The sequence below is a fragment of the Vulpes lagopus genome, chromosome 21 (genome assembly GCF_018345385.1).
Source record: "Vulpes lagopus strain Blue_001 chromosome 21, ASM1834538v1, whole genome shotgun sequence".
NCBI classification, from domain to species: Eukaryota; Metazoa; Chordata; class Mammalia; order Carnivora; family Canidae; genus Vulpes; species Vulpes lagopus.
Window position 1 is genome coordinate 24924965 of NC_054844.1, and position 10447 is coordinate 24935411.

General features: G+C 40.3%; 1 pseudogene; it reads right to left on the minus strand.

Annotated features, from left to right (window-relative positions):
• Nucleotides 1–8649: 8649 nt before the first annotated feature.
• On the minus strand, nucleotides 8650–9089 carry LOC121480156 (annotated as a pseudogene).
• Nucleotides 9090–10447: the final 1358 nt, after the last annotated feature.

The window sequence follows — 10447 nt, forward strand, 5'->3', positions numbered from 1 at the left end:
ACTTTTTTTTTTTTTTAAGATTTTATTTATTTATTCATGAGAGAGGGAGTGAGAGGGAGGCAGAGACAGAGGGAGAAGTAGGCTCCCTGCTGACCAGGGACCTGGATGTGAAGGCTCGACCCCAGGACCTGAGCTGACGGCAGACGCTTATCCAACTGAGCCACCCAGGTGCCCTCAGAGCTTACTTAAACAAAATAAAAATAAAAATAAAAAGTCAACTGGATTTAACAACAACAAAAAAAAAGTTTTTAAAAAAAGGATCACAGATTAATAAGTCTGGGTCCAATCAAGAAACAGAAAACATGCACTAATTTGAACAGGGAAGGTTTTATATAAAGGATTATTAAACTAGAATAGGAGAGTAACTTTGAAAGATACAAAGAGAACTCTAGAGGGTACCTAAGATGTTAGAGAGTGCCCAAGAAAGGGAAAAGTTGGAGAAGGACCCACTCCCCAAGGGTGGAGTTTAGACCTCGTTAAAGAAGGTATGTTTGCCACCCATGGAATGGCAGCGAAGCTTTTTGGGTTACCCGAGCCAAAGTGGGCCACAGTCACCTGGCTGCCGCAATACCCTCCAAGGCACAGATGAGCCAAGGCTGGTTTACAGAGATAGTGCACACAGAGAGAGTCGAGGTGCCACCACTGACAGGATGTCTGGAACAATTTAATTTAGTGTCCATACAAGAAGAGTTGTGGTGAAGTGGTCAACGGGGCCTGGCTGCCAAGTCGCCAGGGGACAGTGTGTGGCTGATGCAGTGTCTCTGGATATTCCCTCCACACAACATTGATGTACCTTTCAGCAGGAGTTAAGAAAGCAAAACACAGCACACTGACACCCGAAATCACCTTCTTCCTGCAATGTCTCTCCCATACCCTCTACTGGCGTTGTGCTCATCATAACAAAGAAATGCTGTAAAAAGCAATTCATGGGCAGCCCAGGTGGCTCAGCGGTTTAGCGCCACCTTCAGCCCAGGGTGTGATCCTGGAGACCCGGGATGGAGTCCCATGTCGGGCTCCCTGCATGGAGCTTGCTTCTCCCTCTGCCTGTGTCTGTGCCTCTCATGAATAAAAAAAAAAAAAAAAAAAAAAAAAAAAAAATTTTTTAAAGAGCAATCCATTAAAATACCTGGGTGGCACAACTGGTTAGCTTCTGACTCTTGAGCTTGGCTCACTCAGGTCATGATCTCAGGGTCTTGAGATCAAGCTCCAAGTTGTCTCCGTGCTGGGGGGTGGAGCCTGCTTAAGATCCTGTTTCCCAATTCTCTCCCTACACATGAGTGCGTGGATTCTCTCTTTCCAAAAACAAAACAAAATAAGACAAAAATCAATCCATTCTCACAAAGTAGATACAGGAGCTGAAAAGAAATTGATAACTGGCACCATGGATTATTCAACATTTTCAAGAGTGCCTGAATATGACTTAGCTGTTCTGAGCTGGACTGGGGTGCTGAGAGAGGATTGAGATGGAGTGATAAGGGGAAAAAGTAGGGTAAGTAGCTGAAGATTGACATAGCAACTCTGGAGAAAAGTGAGAGATTTTATGTCTCAGCATTTTCATGTAAAATCCCAGAAAACAGGAAAGACTCTGATAAACCAGTCCTGGAATCTCCTACCCAAACCTGCCCTTTCCAGGTGGCAAGTGGCACTGAGTATCATGATCAACCAAGCCTGAGTCATTTGCTCACCCCTTTGGCCAGAGAGATGAGTCACTGTGATTGGCAGCTGCATCAGGTCATCAAAAGGTAGGAGAGGGAAATTTTCCCAAAGGGAAAGGGTTGTGACGAAAAGTGGGACAGGGATGCTGATGTCTAACATATGGACAAATGAAAATGGGAATAAGGCTGTCTCTGAGGAAGGCTTTTTGTTGTTGTTGTTTTGTCTTGTTTTTATTGTATTATTACATTAATTCATTCTTTTAAGAGTCCCATCCTAATCTCTAGGTAGAGCTGGATGGAGATCACTGTAGGAAGCCGTGCAAAGTAGATGCTAAGTCAGAATGCATCAATAGTCTCCTTTCTCTTACCCCTTTAACAATCACCATAAAGCACTCATGTTTTGAGATCATAGAACTTTTTTTAAGATTTATTTATTTATTTATTTCAGAGAGAGAGAGAGAGAGCGAGTACGAGCATAGGGGGGTGCAAAGGGAGAGGGAGAGAGAATCTCAAGCAGACTCCCCACTTAGCGTGGAGCCTGATGCATGGCTCAATCTCATGACACTGAGATCATGACCTGAGCTAAAAGCAGGACTGAGCCACTCAGTCACCCTCAGAATTTTTAGTTTAATTCTCTGTTACTTGATATGAATGATACATAAAAACAAAAGAATTCTAAACCTTAAATATTGCTCTGAAGATAGATAAAATCTATTTCCCTCTTCCCAAGAAGTACTGATTGGTTGAGCTCAAATGTTCCTGCTTTTGTTTTCAGTTTGAGGTTCAGTACAGTGATATCCAGTTACCCAAGTGGAGTTAACTATACAGGAAGCAATGGATACCAGTAAGAAGATACGCAGAAGACAATGCCATCCCCATTTGTTCCTCAGTTGGCTCAGAAGAATTTCAGTGATGCCAGATCTTGTACTGGTTCTGACATCTGTGTCCATGAGAATGCCAACTATGACTGCTCTCATGGTATACCAGGCATAGACACTATTATCGGAAAATTATTCTATCTTCCAATTTTTCCATCTGCCAAGGGAAAATAAGTCAGTTTCAGGTAAGCATCCAAGCAGCTCTTCCCTATCTATTCAGCATTGTGTCCTTATAGATACTAAAAATAGATAGGGTTAAAATTTTCTAACTTGATCCCTGTAATGTAGGTGTCTCAGAGCACTAAATAAGAAAATTAAAGTATTTTTAAAGGCTGATAAATAGCAATCAACCATGAGGAAACCAGTCTGAAAAGAAAAATAATTCAATATTCTAACTTAACAGAACATAGCATTTTTAGACACAAGCTTTAATTTTCAGTCATATTAAGTAGTTGCTAGGTTTTAGTAAACTTTTTTTATGAAATACTCAGCCAAATATTTTATTTTATTTTTTTAGATTTATTTATTTATTCATGAGAGATACACAGAGAGAGAGAGAGACAGAGACACAGGCAGAGGGAGAAGGAGGCTCCTCGCAGGGAGACCGATGCGAGACTCGATCCCGGATCCGGGATCACGACCCAAGCCGAAGGCAGGTGCCCAATCGCTGAGCCACCAGGGCGTCCTTTTGCCAAATATTTTAATGAGTTTAAGGATTATATTGTGATTTCTACTCAAAGTTTGTGTGTTTCATAAGGACTTTATAAGCCTGAAACAATAGAATGTTTGTTTTGTGGATTTATTATTAAACTTGACAAAGACTTCAACAGAGATCTTTAACTTTTGGTATCAATGTTCTGCCAGAAAGACAGAGAAAGCAAGTTTCAATCCCCTTCCTATAGGCAACTTCTTTGTTTCAGGTGTAATTGAACATTATACCTGTTCATAGCATCAAACTGCCAAGATAGCTGGAATACAATTCTCCTATCAGGACTTGTAAGGACTGCCCTCAGCAGATTAATCTCAGGGAAGAGATTACCAAATCATGGTGCTAGTATCTGGAGATTTCTGTTTCCAGCAAACTCAAACAGCCTCCATCATCTTTACCCTTCATGCCCTGGCCAAGAATGAAGAAAGAGGAGAAAGCTTGATTGCTTCTCCAAGGGAGTAAGTGTCCTCGTTAAATAGTACCAGGACAGCTCTGTGTGGTGCTCAGCTTACAGGTTTAGTCAAAGGAGCCAGGAAGGATTTGAAGAAGTAAAATCTTGGGTGGCTCAGTGGTTGAGCATCTGCCTTTGGTTTAGGGTGTGATTCTAGAGTCCTGGGATCGAGTCCCAAATCAGGCTTCCTGCATGGAGCCTGCTTCTCCCTCCACCTATGTCTCTGCCTCTCTCTCTTTGTGTGCCTCTCATGAATAAATAAATAGAATCTTTTTTAAAAAAGTAAAATCTTATATTGGGGAAAGAGTGAGGAACAGAACACCATCATGAAAGGGGAGAAGCAGAAACATTTTACTAGGATCTTAGAGCAAAGCTTATTGCAGAAATTCACTGGATTGGAAAACAATCTCTCAAAATAAGTGAAATCTTGAGAACTAAAATATTTTTTCTCATATCATCTTATTTTACACTCAGGGACCATGTATTAATTGAAAATAGTCCTTTCTCTTTTTCTCTTTCAAAAGGTAACATCCAATATGCATGCATGCTTTATAAGCATACTGTATATCTGAATATGATGATAACAGTAAGGAGAGAAACTAGAGACTGGGCAAACAGGATGTGGGGGTAAAAAAAAAAGTACCTTATGAGTTTTATATTGCATTCATGTGGTATCTATGAAAAATAGATTAAAGACACTTTTACGTTTCAAATAATTTTCCAGTATGGAAATAACAATGTTGTTTGTGGGGCAGCCCGGGTGGCTCAGTGGTTTAGCGCTGCCTTCGGCCCAGGGTGTGGCCCTGGAGACCCGGAATCGAGTCCCACGTCGGGGTCCCTGCATGGAGCCTGCTTCTCCCTCTGCCTGTGTCTCTGCCTCTCTCTCTGTGTGTGTCTCTGATGAATAAATAAATAAAATATTTTTTTAAAAAGGGCAAGTCTGGTGGCTCAGCGGTTTAGGGCCACCTTCAGCCCAGGGCGTGATCCTGGAGACCCAGGATCGAGTCCCACGTCAGGCTCCCTGCATGGAGCCTGCTTCTCCCTCTGCCTGTGTCTCTGCCTTTCTCTCTCTTTCTCTCTTGTATCTCTCATGAATAAATAAATAAAATCTTAAAAAAAACCAATGTTGTTTGCTATTATTCTTAATCTAAAATGTTGAAGTTTATCTCTGCAAAGTTGCTTTTAATTTCTAAAAAGATTTTAATGCAAAACTATGAAATTATAGTTCAGGCCAATAATAACTAACTCCTACCTAGCAATTCACAATTTATAAAGCGTTTTTACATATATTATTGGATATTTTTCATTGTTTTGTTCATTTACTCATTCATTCGATAAGAATTTGATGACTGCCTACTCTTTGCCAGATCCCTGAACTAGGAGTGGGAGATAATATAGATAAACTGCCACTAAGGGACTCAGTTAATAGTCCAGAAGGGTATGGAGAAATGTAAAAAATAATAACTAGGACATTATAATATAGTGTAATGAATCCAGTAACAGAACCGTATGTTAGATATAGAGGTGAAATTCGTATCTTAGAGCACCTGAGTGGCTCAGTCAGTTGCATATTGGACTCTTGGTTTCCACTCAAGTCCATGATCTCATGGGTGGTGGGATCAAGCCCTGCCTCGGGGTCCGCGCTCAGTGGGGAGTCTGTTTGAAGAGTGTTTCCCTCTGCCCCTCCTCAACTCATGCATGCCTCTCTCTCTCTCTCAAATGAATAAATAAATCTTTTAAAAATTAGTAGCTTAACCAAGTTTGGGGAGGATGTTGGCAAAAGTTTTTGAAAGAAGTAATGCCCATGATAGATTTTTAAAATCGAAGAAGCTAGCTAGAAAAGGAGGAAAGTCACTATAAGTGGAAAGAAGGACCTATTTAATGGTTAGAAAAACCAATGGTTAAAACAAACCTGATGTATTCAGAAACCCATACAAAATTTGGTATTGCTGGAACACAGGGAAAATGGCAGGAAATGAGGCTGGAGAGGCTAGCAGAGCCTGGATTTTGAAAAGCCTTGTAGGCTCCTCAAGGAGTTACCACATTTGAAATTCCTGGAGATAAAGGAAAGAAATAGAAGCATCACAAACATAATCCATTCATTCCACCCTAAAATAAATCATATGTTCCAATTCTTGAAAAATCTAGAATAATTTTTATCCTTTTTTATACTTAACCTTTTGGTTTAGCATGCCTGCTCATTTCAACATTAAACTGCTCATTTCAACAGTAAACTGGGGCTATCCCACCTTCGGAGTCTTTGGGGGTCTGTAAGAGTTATTATTTGAGTTTCCATTCAGCATAGCGAAGGTCTTCTAGAAACTGGCATCATAACTGAACTCTGACCTGAAGCCCAGCCATGGGCCCTTTTCCTTAAAAGAGTACCTTTCATAACTGATACTTCTACAGTATTATCAATGTTATTAGAAAAACTAGACGCAACAGAATGGGAAACATCACAATCCTGTAAGAAACTTCAAGCTATCACTTGGACCATGCTTTGTCTAGTTACTATTATTCCTAAATTATATGAGAAAGACTTAATCATCTGTTACACACTTATACTTGCTAACAAAGTCAGTTTCTATTGATAAAGTTAACACCATCTTTTCCCATTTAGCTTCTATCTCATGATAAACTGTAAACACCCGCAGTATTGTGATTAAGAATTCAGTATCTACAGTCAAACAGTAGTTTAAAGTCTAGTTCTATAATATACTATGTGTGTCACCTTGGATAGTTACTTAATTTTATTATATCACTTACATCATTTATACATTGAGGATAAAGTTATCCCAATATATTTTTTGTGAAGATAAATTGAAATATGCACTTAGCAGAATGCCTGGTGTATGGTGAATGTTTATGAAATACAAGCTGTTATCGCTGCTCATCCTCTCTTCTCTGTACTAGATACCCCATATCAGAATGATTTTCTTAGAACTTGTTTTTTTTAGAACTTGTTTTATATGGAAACACATGTAGTATAACTTTCATGGAAAATTTCAGACAATGTTTAATTCTGGGGAATTTCTTATGTTCGAATTTAACATCTAAATTAAATAGGTGCTCACCATCCCAGCTGGAAACAGAGTTTCCAGAAACATTGTTTAAACAAGATGCAACCAGCAATTTGAATTGCTTCAAGCAAGAAAGATTCTGGCATTTGCTCTCCATTCTGTATCTCAGAAACCTGAGGACATGTCACACCCAGCTAAGCATTTCTGTCACCAAGGAATGGTAATGCTAATGGAAACTGAGCCTATTTCAAGCTCGTCTCCCTAGGAGTCAGAACATATAACTGTTAGTCTCATGAAATATGCAACAGGGTTCAGGTCTCACCTTTAAAAAGTCTTTTTGGGGGGCGCCTAGGTGGCCCACCCAGTTAAACATCCAACTCTTAATTTTGACTTAGTTCACAATTTCAGGATCATGAGATCAAGCCCCAAGTGGGACTCCCCGCTGGGCGTCGAGCCTTCTTAAGAATCTCTCTTTCCCTCTCTCCCTCTGCCCCTCTCCACCACAGCTCACATGCATGTGCATTGCACACACACACACTTTTTCTCCTGCAAAAACAAAAATAAATTAAAAACTCTTTTTGTTGTTCATCAAGTGACTGCCCCATTCTGTCTTCTAGATTCTTTGTTCTTTTTCCGATAGTATGACACTCCTCATCTTGCCCACTCGGTGCCACCCACCCACAGTATCTAAAGCCCCCATCCTTGTTTTGTAGCAGCAAATCCCCATTTTTGTGATAATTAGTAACCTCATCTCCTTCCCAGACAACATCACACCATATCTATGCAGAGCTTGAGTTGCTTTCCAGCTTCTTTGAAATTAAATATCTTTTTTTTTATATTTCCCATTTTTACTGGGCATACTCACATACACAAAGTAGTTTTAAAGTGGGTTTTACCAATACATAGTTTTATCACCTAGTTTACAAGTAAATCTATTGTGAACATTTTCTCTTTTGCAACAGTTAATATGCTTGTAAGGTATGGAGAAAACATAACCTATTAAGCTCTCTTGTTGGGGAGATTTAGAGAGATTTTTTTCCCAAGGAAGACTTCATTCTCTCTACAATGCATTGAGAAAAAAGGAGTGTCCTTGTCTTCTACAGCTTTCTTTCTTCTTTTCTTTTTTCTTCTACAGTTTTCTATGAAGGATAGAAACTTGCCTTTCAACTTAGCTTTTTAACTTGCTTCTTGGGCTCATCTAATCATCAACCAAGCAGTTCATTTTATTTTTCCCAATCTCTCTCTGATTTCTTCCTCTTTTCTACCCTGTCTCCCTGTCTCCCTGTCTCCCTGGTATACACACACACTTCTAATACTACAACACCTGCTTCCTGCCCCCTTGCCTGCTCTCTTTACAGAGGCTTCCTTTCTTTTCCTTTTAAAGTTAAGGTTAATTGATTTTGATCAACTCTACTCAAAACTTTAGCCTCAGGTCCATATTAGGAGTAACCTTTAATAATTTGAAGATAGAATTCAATTGTTTAAGGAAAATAGTAAGAAACACTTGGTAGAGATCCATTGTATCAAGAAACAGATCTTGGTCATTGTGTAGATATAGCTGACTTTTTTAAAAATAGATTTTATTTACTTATTTGAGAGAGAGAGTGGGGGAAGAGGCAGACGCCCCACTGAGCAGGGAGCCTAATGTGGGGTTCAATCCCAGAACCCTGAGATCATGACCCAAGCCAAAGGCAGACGAATAACCAACTGAGCCATCCAGCTGCCCCTATGGCTGACATTTTTTTAAAGACGTTTTTGGAGAGGGCAGGGCAGAGGAAAGTAGTTGGTACCTTAAGGTAAGGTTAGGGACCATGATGAAAATCTATTCACTATTTCAAGGAAATTACCAAATGATCATCTCTAGTTAAGACACTGGAGTGACAGCTTTTACAGGTTATGAAATTTTCATGACAAATATTGCATATGCAAGTGTCCACTAACAGTAACTTTGTAGAGCAAGGCAGATGCCAGCTAGCAAAAAAGTGGTGCCCAAAGACAGTGTTAATTCTGGAGTCCTGGAAACCAGGAAATGCTCATCTATCACGTGGCCATCACACTCTGGTAGAAATGTCTGCCGAAAGCAGTGTAGCCAGCCGCGCCAGCATTTACACATGGAACATCTCTTGGGCAGCCAAGTGTCATGGGGCGCAGACTCACAGTTCTCTTTTAGAGAATCGTGCTCACAGTTGCAACCATAAAAGGACGGCGGGGGGGCGGGGGGCAGGCACAGAAGGATCCCAGCATGCAGGTTCCCCCATTCAGGCAGCAAGTTTTGTTTAACTCCTTACCAGCAACTAATTCCAATTCAAATGCTTTGGAAATGGCCATAATCAAAATCACCCTGCAACAGACGCACTCCATCTTTCTGAGGTCCATAGCTTCTAACAAGTCAGGGGAAAAAAATGTCAGCATGGCTTTCATTCATGGACATTGCTAAAATACCCAAAGGAAAACATGAATTTCATGAAATGAAAAATGGGAATTTAGCAAAAAGAGTATCTCAGAGAAGGATGTTTTCCCCAGAAGGTCTTAGGAGGAGCAGGATGTCCTGAGAGATTGGGGGCTCATTACTGAGCTGGGTCCTCAGGAATGCTTTGACCTTAGCCAGGGAGCCAGCCCAGCCAGTAGCCTAGGAGAGGCCAATTAAATGTCTTAATTGAAATTAAAGCACTAGTTCATTTCTACATCTTTGTTGCATTGTATGACTTTAATATCCTGAACTTTATTTTTATTTTAAAGATTTTATTTATTTATTCATGAGAGACAGAGAGAGAGGCAGAGACACAGGCAGAGGGAGAAGCAGGCTCCATGCAGGGAGCCTGACGTGGGACTCCATCAGGGATCTCCAGGATCATACCCTGGGCTGCAGGCGGCGCTAAACCACTGTGCCACCGGGGCTACCCTATCCTGAACTTTAAAAGAAAAAAAAAATCTCCATTGAGACACACACACACACACACACACACACACACACACAGATCAGGTTAGGAATTTGCACCCATGGCCTCCAACCCAGGAACCAAGGTTACTTGACGAGCTAATTTTGATATTTTCTTCATACTATCATTTAAAGTTGAAAAGATTAGGAAATTTGGAAACAACAAATTTCATGAATATGTCAAGGCAGCATTAAGCCAAAATGCAAAATCAACCAACTGATTATGAGGGAAAATTAAGAGGGGAAGAAGAGGGAAGGGAAGAGGAAAAAGGAATATAGAAGAGGAAGGGCAGACAGGGCTTGAGATGGATGAATCTGACTCTTGAGTAGATGGAGGAAGTGACTCAAACAAAGGCTAAATAAAAACAGTGAGAGAAGTCAGTCCCTTTCATCCCTCTCTGGGGCTACTTATGTGGTCCACAAATACAGGATGGTCTACTAAGGCACACATGTATCTACTGAGTATCAATAGCTGTTTTCCCACTTTCCTAGGTGAACCAGGTCAAAAAGTGAATATGGGAGAAACAAGTCAACCATTCAGACATCCTTCAACACTTAAATCAAGAGTGGTATTTGTTTATACTTGTTGAAATTTCTTTCTTATTTGCTCCTTCGAGTCAAACCAGCACATTTCCAACAGTTGTTTAATCCAATTCAATTGATAACAGCAACTATTGGGCACAGACTTCATTTCCTAATCCCTCATGGCACATTTTATGATCAAGCAACTCAGCTCACTTGACACTTGAAATAAAATCAGTAAATGAGTATCTTTCAGACCCAGAGAGTTGGCTGC